Source organism: Harpia harpyja, unplaced genomic scaffold (genome assembly GCF_026419915.1).
Source record: "Harpia harpyja isolate bHarHar1 unplaced genomic scaffold, bHarHar1 primary haplotype scaffold_54, whole genome shotgun sequence".
Taxonomy (NCBI): Eukaryota; Metazoa; Chordata; class Aves; order Accipitriformes; family Accipitridae; genus Harpia; species Harpia harpyja.
Window position 1 is genome coordinate 151,713 of NW_026293414.1, and position 20,925 is coordinate 172,637.

At 50.4% G+C, this 20,925-nt stretch overlaps 1 non-coding gene across 1 annotated transcript; it reads left to right on the top strand.

Annotated features, from left to right (window-relative positions):
* Positions 1-10,708: 10,708 nt before the first annotated feature.
* LOC128138531 (small nucleolar RNA SNORD45) lies at positions 10,709-10,793 on the top strand. Its single transcript, XR_008234067.1, has one exon. It is a non-coding gene; the product is annotated as a small nucleolar RNA SNORD45 (small nucleolar RNA).
* The last annotated feature ends 10,132 nt before the right edge of the window (positions 10,794-20,925 follow it).

Consider the following 20,925-nt stretch of genomic DNA (forward strand, 5'->3'; position numbering starts at 1 on the left):
GCCAATAAAGAATACCTACTTAATAGTTAATCAGGCTATTGAGTTAGTTGCTTTGAATCACTATCGTGCACACCAATTCTTTCAACGGTTGGGATTAGATACAAAAGGGATATACATATTCATGATTTTTCCTGGAAGTAATTAACATATTTGTCTGAATTCCGGGAACTCGTCGACATATGTAAATGCCCTCGGCGCAGGCGCGCTCGAGATCTTTGGTGGTCTTCAGGGGCCCTCTGGTGGTCTTCGATAGTCTTCCTCGCTTGTCCGCTAGTACACCCTCTTCTAGTAATTCTGCGCAGTGGGACGCTTTACATGTTTTCATACAGCTTATCCTGAAGAACGTTCGTTAGTAACTCTAATATCTATCTTGTCTTGATTTTCATTCGTTTAACACAAGCCACAGTGACGCTTTTAAGCTCAATTATCTAAAAGGGCCTAAGGTTCCCATCTTCCCAGGGAATTGCAAGGTCGACCAAAAGCAATTTCCTCTGGTATCTTACACATTTTGCAACATACAGGTTTTCTTATCCACCGCTAGTCAGCATAACAAGGACACCGTTCTTCTCGCAACGCAAGATGTAAAGCATCTTGCATCAGCGTGATACACAAAGTTTTGGTAAAAGTGTTATCGTTGTTTCCAGTAACAGTCCGTCTTGTCCACGGTTCACAAGCTGCAGGTCCAAGCCGGAGCGGGAGACTTGCGCCGGCGTTTCTCCACGACCTTCCCCTTCCCCAGGTGATTGTGGTTGGGGTGGTGGGCGAGCCCAGCGGTATATCAACCACAAGACGCCTTTTTCTGCTTGTTGTTTTTCGTGGGATCGGTCAGATCCCGCCGTACCACGAGGTCTCTTGGTGGTGCGTTTCCCTCCCGGCTCTTGCAGCTGCTGCGCGGGCTTTCTGCGGAGGATTTGAGTTAAATTGGCAGAAGTGAGAAGAGCAAAAGGGGTGGCAGCCGTAGCTTTCGAGCGATGTGGCGCTTCCGAGGAGGATGCTGCTGTGGAAGAGGTCGGCGTTGGCCCGTGGGACTGGTAGTGCTCGGTTTGTGCAGGTGATGGAGAGGAACCTGGTGATAGCAGCGACATCTTAAATAGCTGGGGCATTTAAGAAGCATTTTAGAATTATATATGAAGGCATATATTCTCGGGTATTATTTCCACCAATTGCCGCAAAACCTACAGAGAAGGAAACGCCCCATAAATTACACATGCAAGGCCAACAAATGTTTTTAATTCTGTCTTTGGCTTTTCTGCCTCTTGGCTCTAAGCGAGTGTTGTTTTTGCAGGGTGATCCCGAAAACAGATAGAAGCTCTTCCTCGAGGGACCTGTGGGCAGGTGGGCCAGCTGGCAGAGTTGTCCGAATTTCTGGAAGTTCTTTCCGAGCTTTTCCTGGCCAGAGGCAGCACTGGGAGGAGGGAGAGGGTGGGCTGCTGGTGTCCTTCGTGCAGCTTGGTCCCTGCTTTGGTACTTGATGGATTCTTCTTCCTCCTCTTCCTCCTCCCCAGCATTGCAGAAGTTAGACGTTGTGTTTCTCCCTCATCAGGGAAGCCCTCCTCCTCCCTGCTGAGGGGTCGTAGTTTGCGGCGTCCACGAACCGGCTCCGGAGATCGTAACCCTGCCGCGGGGATCTGCTTGGCTCGCTCTGCCTCGGCAGGATTTGATCCTGAGCAGCCCTGGGTGCCGGAGCCTGCTTGGAGCGGGCACTGGAGGGTCCTGGGGCCGCATCATCCCTTGGGACTTGCTCACGACGTGGAGGACTTCTTCTCGCACCTCTTCCTCCTCTTGCGGAGCGATGGTTGTCCGTGTACTCCACGAACCGGCTGCGGAGATTATAACCCCGCCGCGGGGATCGGCTCCGCTCTTTTTCCCGCAGCTGAGTTTGCTCCCAGGCAGCCTGGGATGCGGGAACCGCCTTGGAGCTGGAGTTGGAGGTCAACGGAGGTGAATCATCCCTGGGGGTTTGTTCGTGACTCGGAGAACTAGTTCTCCTCCTCCTCGCTGAGCCACAGTCGTCTGTGTATTCCACGAACCGTCTGCAGAGTTTACAGCCACACTGTGGGGATCGGCTCCGCTCTCTCTCCTGAAGCAATCTTTGCTCCCAGGCAGCCTGGGATGCGGGAACCGGCTTGGAGCTGGAGTTGGAGGTCCACAGAGGCGAGTCATCCCTGGGGACTTGTTTGTGACTCGGAGGACTAGTTCTCCTCCTCCTCGCTGAGCCACGGTCATCCGTGTACTCCGCGAACCATCTGCAGAGTTTACAGCCACACCGCAGGGATTGGCTCCGCTCTCTCTCCCGCAGCAATCTTTGCTCCCAAGCAGCCCGGGATGCGGGAGCCCGCCGGGAGCTGGAGGTCCACGGAGCTGACTCAGTCCTGGGGGCTTGTTCGTGACTCGGAGGACTAGTTCTCCTCCTCCTCGCTGAGCCACGGTCATCCGTGTACTCCGCAAACCATCTGCAGAGTTTACAGCCACACCGCAGGGATTGGCTCCGCTCTCTCTCCCGCAGCAATCTTTGCTCCCAAGCAGCCTGGGATGCGGGAGCCCACCGGGAGCTGGAGGTCCACGGAGGTGAATCATCCCTGGGGGTTTGTTCGTGACTCGGAGAACTAGTTCTCCTCCTCCTCGCTGAGCCACGGTCGTCTGTGTACTCCGCGAACCGTCTGCAGAGTTTACAGCCACACCGCGGGGATCGGCTCCGCTCTCTCTCCTGAAGCAATCTTTGCTCTCAGGCAGCCTGGGATGCGGGAACCGGCTTGGAGCTGGAGTTGGAGGTCCACAGAGGCGAGTCATCCCTGGGGGCTTGTTCGTGACTCGGAGAACTAGTTCTCCTCCTCCTCGCTGAGCCACGGTCATCCGTGTACTCCGCGAACCATCTGCAGAGTTTACAGCCACACCGCAGGGATTGGCTCCGCTCTCTCTCCCGCAGCAATCTTTGCTCCCAAGCAGCCCGGGATGCGGGAGCCCGCCGGGAGCTGGAGTTGGAGGTCCACGGAGCTGAGTCAGTCCTGGGGGCTTGTTCGTGACTCGGACTAGTCCTCCTCCTTGCTGAGTAGTTGTAGTCCTTGGTGGCCACGAGGCAGCTGCAGAAATCCTTGTCCCGTTGCGGCAAGTTGCTCCAGGCCCTCTCCCTGGCCCCATTCCTCTGGCAGCAGGAACAGGAGGTGAATCCGTCCTCCTCCTCGTCGTCCCGTTGCGCAGCGTGCGGCCCACGGTCAAACAGTTGACAGCGGAACGGGAAGCCGGGTTGGGTTCTGGACGCGCACGAGGCCGTGCTGCGCCTGCCTGCCCAGGGTGCAGATGCCTCCTGCGCATCTGCCTGGTTTAACTGGCTGGTCCTGGTTCTTGTAGAGGAGCTGCAGTCCTCTGGAGCATCCTCCATGCCCACTGCCACGTCCTGCACAGAGAGCTGTGAAAAGGCCCTGACCTTTCCCCATGAAAGGAACAGAACAGTGGGGAACCCCCAGAAACTGTGGGACGGGACAGCTAAGGGCGTCCCAGAGCTTCTCCTGGAGGGCTGCAAAGGCAGAAGACCCAAAGGTGGACAAATGGGGTGGATGGAGGTGGGATGCTTTGAGAGGGAGAAGCGTTGCAGCTTTGAAGAAAGCTGCAGCGTGGGAGGGAAAAGACAACGATGCCAAGATCCCGGAAAGAAATCCACTGATCCATCTCCCCAGAGTTACCTTAGTCCTAGGAAGAAGGTGGTCCCACAGGATCTACCTTCTTGCTGCCGGCCGCCCACTGTCTCGGGAAGGCATGGGCATGTGACGGTATCTGTGGGGAAGAAGGCCTTCCTCCCCTTAAATCAGAGCTCCTGGAGAAAAAAAAAAAGAGTGATTTCTGTTTAGGGCTGTTCTTGCAGCTTTCCCTGGGGTCCAGCCATTTTCTTGGAGCGGTTTCTATGACAGAGAGAAGACGTATCCAAACCTACAAATTTGAAATTTGGTTGGGGTCTTGCTTCCCTTGTTGGAGCAAGACCTCATCTTTATCCTCCCTACGGCCTCCATTTCATAGAATCCTAAAATGGTTGGGGTCGGCAGGGACCTTAAGGATCATCTCGTTCCATCTCCCCTGCCATGGGGTGAGGTTGTTCAAAGCCCCATCCAACCTGGCCTTGGACACTTTCGGGGAAGGGGCATCCACAACTGCTCTGGGCAACCTCTTCCAGTGTCTCACCACCCTCACCGTAAAGAATTTCTTCCTAACAGCTGACCTAAACCTGCCCTCTTTCGGTTTAAAACCGTTCCCCCTAGTCCTACCACTACAATCCCTCATAAAAAGTCCCTTCCCATCTTTCCCTTTAAGTACTCTTCTGTTATTACCTGACATAGAACAGCAAATAGGCTTGCTGCTGGAGAACCGTGTTGCTGTCACAAAGATCCACAGATGAATCGTCCATCTCGTACCACAGCCCGTTGCTGGCCTGTAAAAAAAAAGGCAATGATATCTGGAGATGAACCGCACGGTTTCTCCACAAAAACGCAGGCAGCAAACTACAGAACCAAGAGCACGCCAAAACAAACCCAACCCAGCCTCTAAGGAGACCTTCTCCCCCAAATCCTTGGCTGCCGGTATCACTGCCGTGAAAGTCTGTCTTCCTCAGCACGCCTTTTTCTCGTGCGTGGAAGGAAGTTGCTCTTTACCTTTGTGTAGCAGAAATAGTGCCCTGAATGACACCTGTTACCGCTATGCACCAGGACAGCGTATAAAGAGTAGAAGAGCGGTTCTCCATCTGTCTGAGACATGTACGGGCGAAGATCCAAGCAGTTGGAGTACTTCACAACCTACGGAGAGACCGAGAGTGCTCGGAAATGATCCTGAAATACTACACGAAATAGCCCTCCAAGACCAGAGGTGTATAAATACATCTTTGGGGCTCATGAACACTTGGTTTTTCCCCAAAGCAGCAGGTAATGGTTTGGGTGGCAGGACACTGTTCTCGGCCAAAGCAGCTCTCCCGGAGCAGCGTACGTGCTTGTCTTCCCGCGGCAACTCTCCTCTCCCCGGAAGGGAACGCGAAAAACTCAACGTGAACGGCTTGTGAAAGAGCGTACTGCTTTGGGAAATATCCCGCTCCAGGAAGGGAACGTTGCGCTCCAGTTGCATACGCACTTTGTTGATCTTCCCGCCGCTGAAATCTTCAAACCGTTTCAGACACATGGTGAGAACCTTGGGTGCGCGATGGATTGTAAACCTCTTGGAGGCGGCAACCGTCTTGTTACACCTTGAAACCAAGCACAGAGCCAAGTGCTGAAATGCAACCTTCGTATACGCCCTATCTTGCCCCAAGAAGGCCAGACATCCTTTCATGTCTCACACCCCCCTACGCTGTTTTAAGGCTGTTCAGATGCACAGAGCCATATTAAAATATCGGTGCCTCATTATCGTGCATCTAACCTATGTGAATTATTATGTTAATATATTATGTTATGTGAAAAGATGGCTTATGCTAGAGTATGTGCAGCACCTTCACGCAGGATCTAGTATTAATATGGTGTTAATAATCATCTTACTGGCTGCATTTAAAGCAGTTTTCACCATCTAGCTGCTTGGGTTTCACGAAGTCCGTCAGCGCTGCGGTGACAGTTGAGGCTGCCTGGAGGAGTGAGAAAGGAGAGAACTGATCTCCGGGAAACGCCCTCGCCCAAACTCTTATCAGGAGTTGACAAGAAGACCCAGGTGAACCTGCAAGCAGCGCCCACAAGGAGGCAGAAAGAGGGTACGATGCCGAACATTTCCCTCAATTCCCTCAATTCGCGGGGCTATCAAGAGCTACGTCTCTGTGCCACTGCTCAGTTCAGCTACCGATGGTGCGCGGGGTCATCAATAATGAAAATAATACCACCCATCAGACGGGTGTTGAGGGAGGGCAAAAAGAAGAAGGACGCAGAGGGATCCTTCCACTCCACTTGCCACCCACCACCAGGCTCTCTTGTGTTCACGGTATGCGTTTTTAAAGCAACTGTGTTGATTCTGGAAAGCTACAGGGGCCTTGCGACATCTTGAAGCACAATTAAACTCTCTTACTTTGATATCCAGAGGAATATCCAGAAAGGCCTCGTAGGAATCAGAAACCACTTTGCAGCTCGAGCACGTGACTGGAAGGAAATTCAAAATGCTCAGCGATGGGGAAGTCGACTGACTGTGCCGCTTTACGTCCTTCATACCTACTACGCCAGTCACACCATCGGCTGTTCATCACAGGCCGACAGAAGGACACAGACAATTCCAAGGAGAGCAATGGTTGTGGAAAAGTACCTCTAGATCTCAGAAAGCCCCCAAATATTTGGTGGACGATGGTAGTCGATTCGGAAGGGATGTCCAAGCTGGAAATAAATGGTAAGGCAGAGAGTTATCTCCTCCCGGAGTTTTGCTTTGTGTGAAAGCCCTGGGCGTAGTTTTTCCTTGATGGCACTGCACCAAGGAGTCCAAAGGGCTCGGGAATATTGCAAAGGTAATTTGCTTGTGCTTACTTGCTGATTCCACCCAGACAAGCTCTCTGCATGGCATCAATAGCATAACGTAAGAACTCATGGGCATCTTCCTGCCTGCCAAGCTGGAAATGTTTTCCTATTGCTAAAAAAGAAGAAGTTAGTAGCTTTCTCCTACAAGAACAGAAGAAAACTTGTCAAAGCACCCGAAATGACTCACGTGTGAGAATGCTGACGACAGCCGAAGGATAGATGGCACCGCCTGAGAAGCGCAGGACGCTGTTAACGTGCTTTTCCATTCTGCACATCATGCAGAAGCCTGGCTGGCGGCCTGAAGAGGAAGGGAGGGAAGCAAGAGCCTTAGGTGAGCAAAACATCCACAGCAATGGGAAAGCCAGTGGGGATTTTGAAGTTCAAAGAACGGTCTCCGCTCCTCCCAAGGCGACAGCATCCCAACGAGCCCAGGACATTTTAGCGCAGAGAAGACTTTCTTCAGAGGGATGTTAAACTGACAGAATATTTCTGTGCAATAAGCAAAGAGGGTTTAACCTGCAGGAATAGGGACCGAGACCTGGGGCTAGAAAGGGGTGCCCTTCTGAAGACGGCCACAGCTAGATACGACAAGTGCCTTCTAGGCTTGAGTGTTCAAAGACGACCAACTCGGGGAATTGGCAAAGAAGGGCTGCTTTTCTCTTAAATTCCAGATTCTTGGAATCCTTGGGAAGTGCCCGACAGATTTACAAGGAGCTGTTCCTAAAAGTACTCCCACGACTGGCTGTGCTCACGAGAGAGCAGGTAGTTGGCCAGAGGTGGGGTGTATGTCAGGCACTGCAGGACGGAGTTGAGGAAACACATGTTGCCCGAGTTGTGGAGTCCCGCTCCAGCTCTGCATCGTTGCTGCCAGTCCATGTAAATCTTCTCCGGGGGAAAGAGGATCCTTTGTGGCGGAGCCATTCCCTCAGCAACGACTGCAGGGCGACGACATTTGAAAAGAGATGAGACAATATTGTTGCACGGAAGCACATGTAAAAAAGTTGAGTTCTCTACAGGAGGACCCAGTACAACCAGCTGTGTCGTGCTTTGTCTACGCGCTTTTTGAACACCTCCAGGGATGGTGACTCCACCACTTCCCTGGGCAGCCTGGTCCAATGCCTGACAACCCTTTCAGTAAAGAAATTTTTTCTAATATCCAAACTAAACCTCCCCTGGCGCAACTTGAGGCCGTTTCCTCTCCTCCTATCCCTAGTTACTTGAGAGGAGAGACCAGCACCCACCTCGCTACACCCTCCTTTCAGGTCGTTGTAGAGAGCGATGAGGTCTCCCCTCAGCCTCCTCTTCTCCAGACTAAACCACCCCGGTTCCCTCAGCCGCTCCTCGGAAGTTCTCTAGACCCTTCTCCTTGTTCTCCAGACCCCTCACCACCTCGGTTGCCCTTCTCTGGACACACTCCAGCACCTCAACGTCTTTCCCGTAGTGAGGGGCCCAAAACTGAAGCCAGGACTCGAGGTGTCACCTCACCAGTGCCCAGTACAGGGGGACAACCACCTCCCCGCTCCTGCTGGCCATGCTATTTCTGATACAGGCCAGGATGCCGTTGGCCTTCGTGGCCGCCTGGGCACACTGCTGGCTCATATTCAGCCGGCTGTCAACCAGCACCCCCAGGTCTTCTTCTGCCGGGCAGCTTTCCGGCCACTCTTCCCCAAAGCTGTAGCATTCCAAGGGGTTGCCGTGACCAAAGTGCAGGACCCGGCACTTGGCCTTGTAGAACTTCATACGATTGGCCTCAGCCCATCGATCCAGCCTGTCCAGATCCCTCTGTAGAGCCTTCCCACCCTCCAGCAGATCAACCCATCCTCCCAACTTGGTGTCATCCACAAACTTGCTGAGGGAGCACTCGGTCCCCTCGTCCAAATCATCGATAAAGCTATTGGAACCAGCCCCAATCCTGAGCCCTGGGGAACACCGCTTGCGACCCGCCTTTTCTCCTGCCTCCAGGGTTTGTCAGCTTTCCATCAGCCACAGCTTTGCCAGATTCCCGCTCGAGGTGGCTGGTGGCAGTTTTGTTCCTGCCCCGCTTGGCTTACGTAGTTTTGGGCTGTCCCCACTCGGGACATCTGGTATAACCCCTTGTTCCCGCTCTAAACATTGCCCCATGCCAGCTACCATGAAGAAAATTAACTCTATCCCAGCCCAAACCAGCACACCTCCCCTGTAAACGAGAGGGTTTAGATGCCAGGACAAATGACAATTTGCCAGCTCGGCAGAGCACGGGTGCCCTGAGATGTCTCAGGAGAGGCAGGCTGGGCTAAAGCTTCTCTCCTCCTCCTCCTCTCTGGGTTCTGTGGTCCAGCGGAGCAGCTGGGACTTTTCTGCAAGGACACCCTGGGTCCCGCTGTGCTGTCCTGCAGGCAGCAGCACAAGCCAGGCATGACGCTGTCTGCTCAGCACGCTCTGGGTGTTCTCCATGGGAAGGACAGCATGGGACTGGGCTTGTTGTTCCAGCTTTATTAAAAAAACCCTAAATTTATTAAAATACAGCTGTTTTCCAGAGGAGGATTTCACATCTTCAGGGCTCACCAGGGGCCAGCAGCACAGCGACTGCAGGCTCCATCCCGACGTTGGCATCTCTCTTATCGGGACGAAGATCTCCTCCGCTGCCGGAGTCCTGACGGAGAGTTCAGGGTCTTTCGCCAAGGGCGGGAGGGCCGCAAGAGAAGGCAGCGGAGCAGCCGTGACCCCCCCACTGCCTGCAGAGACCCCCAGGAGTCCCCTGCAGACCACGGCACCCTGCCCAGTCCCCGTCCCCTGCCCCACCAGCCCCTCCTCGCCGTCGCAGATATCCCGCAGCTCCGGTTCCTCGGGTACCGTGCGGCAAGACCTTGCGGCCAAGGACTGTGGCCCACCGATGAACCTGATGGCCACCGCTGGCAAGGTGGCTCGAGTGTCCCGCAGGTACGGCAGGCTCTGCCGGAGGTTGTCTTCCACCCTCTTCTTGTTGGGCGCTAACTAGAAAGAGCACAAGGAACTGGTACGGACCCTCCCAAGTCGGCCGGACCAGTACCTCCTCCCAGTAACCCCTTCCCGCGGCGATCTCCGTCTCCCAGAAAGAGCTGGGAGAGGTTCAGACAGCCGCAGGCAGCGGGGGCCCGGGGATGCTGAGACCCCTCTTTCATATTGCCAGGGCCCACATGAGTCACCATTTCCAAAGGGCCGTTTTTAAAGCCTAAAAACAAGGATTTTGGCCCTAAAACGGGGCTTTGGACCCTACAAATGGGTCTTTGGATGCTCATTATATGCCTCGGGCATTAAGGAAATGAGGCTTTGAGCCCTAAGTGAGGGGTTTGTACCTTAAAAAGAGGGTTGGGAGCCTACAACTGAAGTCCTTCAACCCTAGAATCAAAGCTTTGGACCCTAAAAATGAGGCTTTGGGACCTAAGCATGAGGCTTTGAGCCCTAGAAGTGGGCTTTGGACCCTCCAAATGAGGGTTTGGACACTCCAGATGCAGCTTGGACCCTAAAAATGCCTGTCTGGATCCTAAAAAAGAGGCTTTGGACCCTGAAAATGAGGCTATGCAAACTAACACTGAGCCTCTGCACCCTAAAAATGAAGGTTTTGGAAACTAAAATGAGGCTTTGGAAGGCAAAGCTAAGAGTTTGGAAAGTAAAAATGAGGCTTTGGACTGTATAAATTCGGATTTAGACTCTACAAATGAGGCTTTGGTCCTTCCAGATCAGACTTTGGGGCTTAAAAATGATGCTCTGGGCCCTTAAAATGAGTCTCTGAACCTTAAAAACGGACCTTGGAGCTAATAAATTAGTTTTTGTACTCCATATATGTGGGTCTGGACCTTAAAAATGACTGTTTGCACCCCCCAAAGTAGGCTTTGGTCTTTTAAATTGATGCTTTTTGCCCTAACATTGAGGCTCGCATTATAAAAATAAGAGTCTACACTTGCGAAACTCAGGGTTGAATTTTAAAAATGATGCTTTGTAAAGCACAAAATCGGACTTGCTCACCGTAGCTATCTCCACGGCAGGTTAAATTTCTCGCCGTCTATTGTGTTTTAGTTCCCTTCTCACGCAAACCGTGGTGACAAACAGTACCCAAAAGGCTCTGGTGCTCCCAAACGGCGGCTTGATGGTCTGCGTAACCCACCTCTAGCCGCATCTCAAGGAGCGTAGGAACAGCATTACAAGTAAATAAGGCAGCGTCCTGCTTTAGGAAGAAAGCGTGTTGGATTTGAAACCCTCGGGTAGGACAGGAGGAGCATGTCTTCTTGGGTCAGCGATGAGCGTCGGCACGTATTATCTGATCCAGAGCCGATGTCTGTCGCCGCTTTAGCTCTGGAATTACTCTGAGACCCAGGAGGCTCCATTTTCCTTAGGCTGTCACCTAAGGGAGTCGAGATAAAGACAGTTTAACAAGCACAGGGAATAAAAAAGGAAACCAACGGACGTGACAGCAACCACCGACCACCTCTCACCAGCAGGCAGACGCCCAGCCATCTCGGTGCGACGGCTGCCTTGGGAAGACTCCCCCAGTCCCGAATTTCTTGCTGAGCGTGACACTACGTGGAACGGACCGTGGTACCTCGTCGGTCAGCTCGGGGCAGCGGTCTCTGCTGTGTCCCCTCCCAGCCAGCTCGCTGGGGCAGCAGAGCGAGAAACGGAGAAGCCCTTGGTTCTGCATAAGCACCGCTCAGCAGTAGCTAAACATCGGTGCGCTGTCAACGCTCAAAACGGCACCGTGCAAGCTGTGATGACAAAAAAATGACCTGTATCCCAGCACAGAAACCCTTCTGTGCCCGCTCAGGATTCCTATTCCTATGAGAAACCCATGAAAAATAGGGCATTTGACTTATCGGGGAGAAATGCAAACACGCTCCCGGTCTCTGGCTGGCATCTGGCTTTACTTGCATGACCTAGAAAGTACGCACAAGTCTACGCGGTTTCTTCTGCACCTTGGGAAAGGCGTCTCTTGCCTCGATTTCCAAGGAGAAACTCCCAAAAGCGGCACCACAGAGGTATTCCTAAACCTCGCTAACTGAGAGCAGGGTAGGGTGGCTTTGGGGGGGGGGGGGGGGGCTGTGCAGCTGGCTATGGGGCAGGCGGTGGGCTTTGGGGTGGGGGGGGGCTGCGGGGGGGTTACTGACGCTGTCCCGTAGCGAATTACGGTGGTCGTGGGGCGACCGTTCAGCGTCCGGCCCCTCCTGGAGCGACTCCGGGCGGAGGGTACGTCAACGGTGAGCGCTGGGGGAGCTGCCCCACGGCGGGGGGGGGACACACACAAAACAACCCCGTTCTGCCCCACGGCTCTGTGGGGTCTCTTCTTCCCGGCCCCACGGCTCGACGGGGCCCGGCTCGTTCCCCCCCCCCCCCCCCCCCAGGTGGAAATGCGGAAAGCTTTGACGGATTTTGTGCAGAGGGAATTCAAAGCGCTGCGGGGCCAGGCCCGGGCCCTGCACGCCGCCTTGTAGCGCGTGGGGTGCCCCGCTCGTGGAGGAACCCGCCCCACGGTGAGACGGCCGGCCCCACGGCGAGACGGCCAGCCCCACGGTGAGACGGCCCCCACGGCCGTCCCTGCAGCCTTACGGGACCCACGGATGGGACGGACTAACCCCACGCTGCAATGGCCGTGGGGCCTGGACGGACGGACAAACGAGCTGCACCCCTCCCCCCCCCAGCTCCCCGTTCCTGTGCATGGTGCCAATAAAAATGGCTGAGCCTCGGGGCTCTCCGTACCTGGGTGACAACGGGGGGGGTAAAAAGGGACCTGGGGGGGGGAAACTGGGGTGCTGGGGGGGGGTCCCCGAGAGGGTGGGAGGTGGAGACGAGCGTGGCCTGATCCCACATGTTTATTGAAGCAGAAGCTGGTGTGTTTTTGGGGGGGGAGGGGAGTTCCCCCACTGTGCACACCTGGGGAAACCCCCCCTGGAAGGGGCAAAAGGGGGGGCTCGGACCCCCTGAAATGGGTTTCAGAGCCCCCCCGCGCCCCACACCCCCCGGAGTGCTGCCACAGAGCAGTAGGTCCCCAAACACAGGGTAAGGGGCGGGGGACTGGAAACACCTTGTCCAAGTTTTGCCCCCACTCCCTGAACTGGGATGGGGGGGGGGAAGGCGTGGCCCGGTGGGTGTGGCCGGGCGTGGCCGAGTCATCACTCCTCCTTCTTGTCCCAGGGGCCATCATGGGCTGCCGGGGGGGGGGGGGGCAGGCAGAGGGGGTGTTACGGGGTCCGAAAGGGTGTTGGGGGGGGGTCGTAGGGGGTTTGGGGTGCCCCCCCCCCCTCCCTACCTGCAGGAGCGCGTGCTGGTCCAGAAGCCGGTCGTACTCCCGCGTCAGCCCCTCGGCCTGGCGCCGCATGGCCTGCACCTTGTTCTCCGCCTTCTCCAGAGCTGTTGGGGGGGGGTTGTCTGTGTCAGGGTCACCCCCAAAAAAACCCAGCAGCGCCCCACACACACACCATAACACCCCCCCACACCATAACGCCCCCCTGCAGCCCTGCCCGTACTGCGTTTGCTGGCCGCCAGCTCCTCCTTCAGCTTCTCCACCTTGGCCTTGAGGGTCTCGTTCTTGTCGTGGGAGGGGGACGACGGGCCGCCCCCGTCACCCCCTGCCTCCTGCAGCTGCTGGCGGGGGGGGGGGGGCACGTCAGGGCCCGAGGCGCCTGGATGCCTCCTTCGACCCCCCCCCCCCACCTCCCGCCATACCTTCCACAAGGCGTCGTTATCCTCCGTGTAACGGCGGGCGGCTTGGCTGGCGCCTTCCGCCTGTTTCCAGAACGTTTCGCTGGAAGCGCCCAGCACGGCCTGCTGCGAGATGAGGGTGACCAGGCGGCGCAGGAGGCTGCGGGAGGCAGGGTAAACCGGGCTCCGCGGAACCCCCAGGCCCCCCCCCCCAGATTTGGCCCCCCCCCCCCAACTCACAAGGAGAGCAGGAGGGCGAAACCGGCCAGGTAGAGGTTGCGCTGGGCTCGGAAAAGCTTCATGTGGAAATGCTCGAGGGCGCCGGGGCTGCTCTGCAGGGCCACCCGCTCCGTCACGTCGTATGAGGAGATTGAAGTAGACGGACGCCTGTAATCTTGAGAGCAGACAGCAGACGACCCTTTATTGCTAAAACACACACATACTTATAGTCACATATTCTGCAAAGTCACTGTACACGCGCACAAACATAAAATATGATTGGTTCTATCAACGCTGTACACGCGCATAAACATAAGATATAATTGGTTATACTAACACTGTACACGCGCATAAACTTAGGACACAATTGGTTATATTAACTAAAACACGCGAAACTTGTCTCAGTCTAATTGGTCAAGATAAACTGCCGAATTGCGGTTCTTTGTGCCAAGTTCCCTTTATCTTGGAATGTGCACCTGTGTTCTTCTAATTGGCATCTTTCTTTTTTTGTCTTCTTGTTTATTCTGTTCAAGGTCTTCTAAAGGCATCTGGAATGCTCTTGCGACCGTTAGCTAAATATGTGTCCACAAGTCCCCCTTTTTTGTTTTTTGACAAGTAACAACATGCTGTATTGCCCTTTGCAAAAACCTATGAACACAGCTAATTAAACACGGCAAAAGCAACATTATACCTAATAAAATACATAAGAATAAAAGACTGTTCAGTTAATGCCAATGACACACAAAAAGAGGTTTGATTAATAGCTTTAGTCAGTGTCACCCAAACATTCTTACTGTCCCACGGTGTTAAATGATGTGGATCAATCACTGGTGCCACTGTCATGCTGCTTGCTACAGTCAGCGTGTTCCATATCAATCTCAGCATAAGGTTTCGTCCATTTAGTTGGAATCCACTTCAGCCCATTTTCTGTAATGACACAAGCATAACCTCGGCCCCACGTTATTACTTTAAAAGGTCCCTCCCATTGCTGACGCTCCATATTTTTAACCCAGACTTTCCACCCATTATCAATATTTTGAATCCCACTATTCATTGTTTGAAAATGCCGAACTACAGGGGGGACAACTGACTCTCCACGCAGGGTCAAAAAATTCATCACATTTATTGCTTTCATGAGTCTATTTGAAGGAGGTTCCCCTAATTCCCCCTTTTTTTGTTTTTCCAAAAAGTCTTTTAATACTTTATGAGTACGTTCGATTATAGCTTGACCTGTGGGAGAATGAGGAATGCCAGTAATATGAGTAAATCCCCATTGCTGAAAAAATTCCTGAGTCCGTTGTGCTATAAAACATGGTCCATTATCTGTTTTTACCTGGGCCGGGACACCCATTACTGCAAATGCTTGTCGTAAGTGTGTTTGTAGATGTCGGCTTGTTTCGCCCGCAAGTGCTGTGGCCCATATCATCAAGGAATATGTATCAACAGAAACATGAACATAACACAATTTTCCAAAAACTGGTACATGAGTCATATCAGTCTGCCACAATTGCAAGGACTGCAGACCCCTAGGATTTACATCTCCGTGCCCAGATAATTTCTGGCACTCAGCACAGGATTGAATGATGGCTTTGGCATCTGCTATAGAAATCTGAAACTGTTTGGCTAATACTTTCACTGGTTGGTGGAAAAAACTATGAGCTCCACGTGCCTGTAGAAGTTTATTGGGGGGTGGCCCGGTCCATACAGGATTAGCTAGCAAATCAGCTCGTTTATTCCCTTCTGTGATCCATCCAGGCAAACTGGTGTGACTTCACACACGCATTATATAATAACACTTTGTCCGTTGGTTTAACAGAAATAGCAACATCTTAAATTTTTCAAACAATGTGATGTTATCAATTTCTTTCAAATAAGCCCATCTCAAGCGTTTTACTACACCTACCACATCTAAAGAATCAGCAATAATATTGACCTCAACATCCTGCCACTTTTTAAATACTTCTATTACAGCTTGAATTTCCACCACTTGGGGGGAGCCTTCACATGTGACAATGTGATTTTTCCATACCTGACCTTCTTTCCAAACTACTACTGCCTTTCTTGTTTTTCCACTGCCATCCGTATATACTGTAGGACCATCAGTAGGTAACTGTGCACACAATTCTTTTTCTTCTAGTTGTATATTTTGTAGCAAGGTAAACATTTTGTGTGCAGGAAGATGAATATCTCTCTTTCCTTCGAAATCTGCAAAAGCAATTTGTAAAGTTAGACTATTCTGTAGACACCATTGTAAATATCCTTGAGTCAAAGGAACAACAATCGTGTGTGGTTCTTGTCCACAAATCTCAATAATCCGACGTCTCCCCTTTATAATTAATTCTGAAATCATTTCAATTCGAGAAAATATGGTTTTTTGGGCCTGGTGAGCTAAAAAGATCCATTCTATTATTAACAAGTCTTTGTGACTTCCCTCCCATTGATATATGATCCCGAGGGGTTGTTTTTCTCGGTTTAAAATGCTAAGATTAATGTCAAGATTTTCTTTAATTCTAAAAGCCTGACTCTGGGATATTAGATCTGCTATCTTTTGTAATGCTTGTTTACCTTGAGGAGTCAATTGTCGAGGTGCCGTTAAGGTAGTGTCACCTCGTAACATTTCAAATAAAGGGGTCAGAAGCTCATTATCTATTCCCAACAGTGTTCGAACCCAATTGATTGTCCCCAGTAATTTTTGCACATCATTCAATGTTTCAATCTTGTCTGTAATTTCCAGTTTTTGTGGAACGATAGTTTTTTCTAAAATCTTCCAGCCTAAATATTTCCATGGTTGCATTTTTTGTACCTTTTCTGGTGCTATTTTTAAACCAAAATCAGACAATTGTGTAGTCAATTCTTTGAGCTTTTCGGATAACTCTCTTCTCCCTGCTATCAAGATATCATCCATATAGTGATAAATAATCAAGTCTGGATTTTGTTCTCTAAACCCTTTTAGAGCTTGGGATACATAGGATTGGCATATGGTTGGAGAATTTTTCATTCCTTGTGGCAGAACTACCCAATGATAACGTTCCATGGGTTCCTGTTTGTTTATGGTGGGGATAGAAAAGGCAAATTTTTCCGCATCTTTTGGGTCTAAATATATTGTAAAGAAACAATCCTTTAAATCAATAATCCAAATGGTCCATCCTTGTGGAATCATAGTAGGCATGGGTCACCCTAATTGAAGGGCTCCCATATTTTCCATTACTTCATTTATCTTTCTTAAATCATGCAATAGTCTCCATTTCCCAGATTGTTTTGGAATGACAAAAACTGGTGTATTCCAAGGGCTCGTGGTATTCACCAAGTGCCCTTGTTCCAATTGCTCCTGTACTAACTGTTTCAAGATGGCGACCTTAGATTCAGTCAGCGGCCATTGATCTACCCAAATCGGTTCCTCTGTTTTCCATTTCAGTTTTAGGCGTGGTCGCCCATCAATGGCCGCGCCACAAAATTGTCTCCTGTACTAAGCACACATCCCATTTGACTTAATGCATCCCTGCCTATCAGGTTCATAGGGATATTGGTTACATAAGGTTTGATATAAGAAACTGAATTCTGACAAATCAATTGAATCATATATTTGCTTTGTCGAGTTTTTGATAATCCTCCCACACCGAACAGTTTCGAATCCACCTCAGAAAGCTCCCAAGTAACAGGCCAGTCCTCCCACGACAGAACTGTTACATCTGCTCCAGTGTCCACTAAAGCTTGTAATTTTATTTTTTCTGGCCTGTTCTTTGCATTTTGTAACTCTGCTGATATACTAGGTTTTGTTTTATTGACCTCCCTTGACCACATAATTTGAGCTTCTAATCCCGTAGATCCAAACCCTGCATTGCCACGCTGTTGATTAACATTACATGGTACATTTGCTTTAAAAGGGACTAGCTGTGCAATTCTGCTTCCTTCCTGTATCGATACTGGTGGAGACGGCATCCAAATCATAGCATAAATGCGACCTGTGTAGTCCCCATCAATCACCCCGGGAAGCACAAAAATTCCTTGTAATGTTATACAAGACCATCCCAACAACAGGGCACTAAGCCCATTACCTGATGGTCCTTGTGCGTTTACTGGCACACGGTGTACCTGAGAGTTCCATAGTAGAATGGTTTCTATTGTTGAGACATCCACTCTGGCACTTCCAGCTGTTCGGGCTGGCAGTTCTGCCAGACATCCTTCTTGGCGCCGTTCTGGGATCCTTTCGGAGCTGTTGGGGTCATCGCACCGCTCCTTGCACTCTTCTTGTAGTTTCCCGGCGATGGGGTACCTCGAGGTGGCAGAGCTACACCTTCATTTGTGAAACGAGATCTACATTGGTTAGCATAATGTCTCCCTTTATGACAACGAGGGCATATATTAGGCCCAGCTTCCACTTTGTTTCGCCCTTCTTTACGCTGAAATTGCAAATGTCCCGGTTGTCCACATTTATAGCATTTCTTAACATTTTTTGTATCCATTCACATGGCTACAGCAAAAGCATTGGCCATTAATGTAGTTTTATGCTCCAAAGACCCAACTTTGTTACAGGCCTCTATCATATCTACGAGCGTCACTCTTCCTGGCATCGATTGTAGTATTTTTTTACAGTCTGCATTTGCATTTTCCACAGCCAATTTTATTATCAATGCTTCTTTGGCATCAGCATTATCTATTTGCTTTTCAATAGCATCTCGCAGATGATAAATAAAGGACAGATAAGGTTCCGTATTACCCTGCCTTACACTTGTAAATGATTGTTCTGACTTTCGAGCTTCAGGCAAGGTTACCATTGCCTTCAGAGCTAAGGAAGCTGATTCTTGTAATACTTCCACCGGTAGCCTCGCTTGCCTATTAACATCTGCAAAGTCACCAGTCCCCATCATTTGAGCAGAAGTGATCATATACCTCGGATCTCCTTCTGGGCGGTCCAAATTTCTTAGTGCCGCTAAATCACATAATTCTGCCCATTTCACCTTCCATAATAGACGCTGAGTCGGGGTTAAAATCATTGTAGCCAATTGTGTACAGTCAAAGCCCGTTAAAATTTGACCAGAAAATATATTCTCCAATAACGCCTGACTAAACGGAGCAGACAGTCCATTAGCCATTACTGTTTTCCGTACTTCTTTTATTAAATCCCAATTGAAAGGTTGCCACATGTTTGGGGCATTCTGCCTGACTGTAACTGGAAAAGCCACAGGATTTAGACCTTCGGTTAACATTTCATCATTTATGTCCTTCCATCGCTTTTTTATAGCTTCTCCTGGGGATGTATCTGTCTCATAGGGAGGTGCAGAGGGGATAGGTCTCTGCTCGAGAGGCAGGTTACTTAAAGGTTGATCGTTGCCTCCATTAGTGACATCTCCCTCGGTGTTTAATTCCTCATCACTGTCCGAATTATTTACCACCTCACCACACACACTTCTCTTTTTTTCCAGGGTATCTTCAATTGAAATTTTTACAGCAGCAGCCATCTCCTTTTCTGCCTTAAGGGCTTTCAACGTTTCCAGCACCAATCTCCACATAGCAGAGATTTTCTGAGCCTTCACGTCCCCACGCGATACAAAGTCCCAAATTACTTTTCCCATTTTTTCCCAATTTTTAACTTCAAAGACTTCTGCATTCGAAGTGGGGGCACCATGGTCCTTAAGCCACTTCAGCATCATACGTAAAGTATTTGAATCATACTTAATCCCTCTCACGGAGAGGATATGCGAAAGCATTCGTACAATTGCCCCTTCTTCCACAGACATCTGGGCACCCATTTTAATCCTCTTAGCCGCTCACCTTACTTCCAAACGAGCAGGGTGATTGATCTCCCGGGAAAAGGTTGTCCGCTCAGTCCAGCTGGCTAGACGATCGTTCGGCTAGAGTCTCCTCCGGACACACTTCCAGCAATTCCAGCGTTTTCTCGGCCCGCAATCACGTCGGGGTCACCATTTGAGGAGATTGAAGTAGACGGACGCCTGTAATCTTGAGAGCAGACAGCAGACGACCCTTTATTGCTAAAACACACACATACTTATAGTCACATATTCTGCAAAGTCACTGTACACGCGCACAAACATAAAATATGATTGGTTCTATCAACGCTGTACACGCGCATAAACATAAGATATAATTGGTTATACTAACACTGTACACGCGCATAAACTTAGGACACAATTGGTTATATTAACTAAAACACGCGAAACTTGTCTCAGTCTAATTGGTCAAGATAAACTGCCGAATTGCGGTTCTTTGTGCCAAGTTCCCTTTATCTTGGAATGTGCACCTGTGTTCTTCTAATTGGCATCTTTCTTTTTTTGTCGTCTTGTTTATTCTGTTCAAGGTCTTCTAAAGGCATCTGGAATGCTCTTGCGACCGTTAGCTAAATATGTGTCCACAGTGGGAGCGGGGGATCGCCGCTTGGGGACTAGCTGGGTGTCGGTCGGCGAGTGGTGAGCAATTGCACTGCGCATCATTTGTACATTCGAATCCTTTTATTATTACTGTTGTCATTTTATTAGTGTTATCATTATCATTATTAGTTTCTTCTTTTCTGTTCTATTAAACCGTTCTTATCTCAACCCACGAGTTTTACTTCTTTTCCCGATTTTCTCCCCCATCCCACTGGGTGCAGGTTGGGGGGGAGTGAGTGAGCGGCTGCGTGGTGCTTAGTTGCTGGCTGGGGTTAAACCACGACATCCATAAAAGAAAAAAAACCAACAAACCAACCATGTTACTGGAAAACACCCTTCCACTTACAGGTTTCCAAATCAGCTTCTGCTCTTTTGCCCAGCATTAACATAAATCAGGGAAAAAAGATCCTGCTTCTGGTTTTTAGATAACTTGACCTAACTTAGAAGTCACAACTACTTTTTTTAAAAATCATTTGTGGATATAAGCAAAGATCCAAGTTGCCAACCTCTTAAGACAGCTTATTTGCATTGTGCTAGACAGTTAGAACTGATGGCCAGGAAATGAGAAAAGGTTTGAAATCCACAAAGGGTGACACTACATACAGCACAAGTTTTGGACACATGAAATGTGTTTCATATCAGTTTTGATTTAAGGATATTCCCATCAGCTTCCTGCTAACATTAAACAAGACAATTTAACACTGGCTTCTTTTAGTTCAATGTCTTTGCTGTGCTTCTACTGATTCTGGAAGGACATTATACTTGATTGTAGAGGAAGGACATATAACAAAGTGGTCTGTTAAACAGAGCTGTTGCAGCAAATTCAGCATTACCTTGGTTTTGTTTATGGAAGAGGATGAATGAAAACATCAACCAATCTGCAGCTAATGTTGCTAGCAGAGCCTTGTGCTCTTAAACACAGTGGTCGATTTTTATAGTTCAGAGGCTTAGCTGTACATACATCTGTTTTAATCTAAATCCAAGAGCTGTATGTCAGCATGCAGAGCAGCACAAGTCAAGCTCTGTTTGTAGAAGGTGCTCAAACCTGCTTTAGCTAGCTCACTGCCCAGTTAGGCTGAGCAGGACACCAGGCACCTGGGTTTGGAGGCCCACAAGGTTACTGCCCCTGGAACTCCAAGCACAACAAGGCATCATTTTCACCTCCAACCCTCTCTGCTTGCCCTGTCTGCTTAGACTTCTTTGCAGTC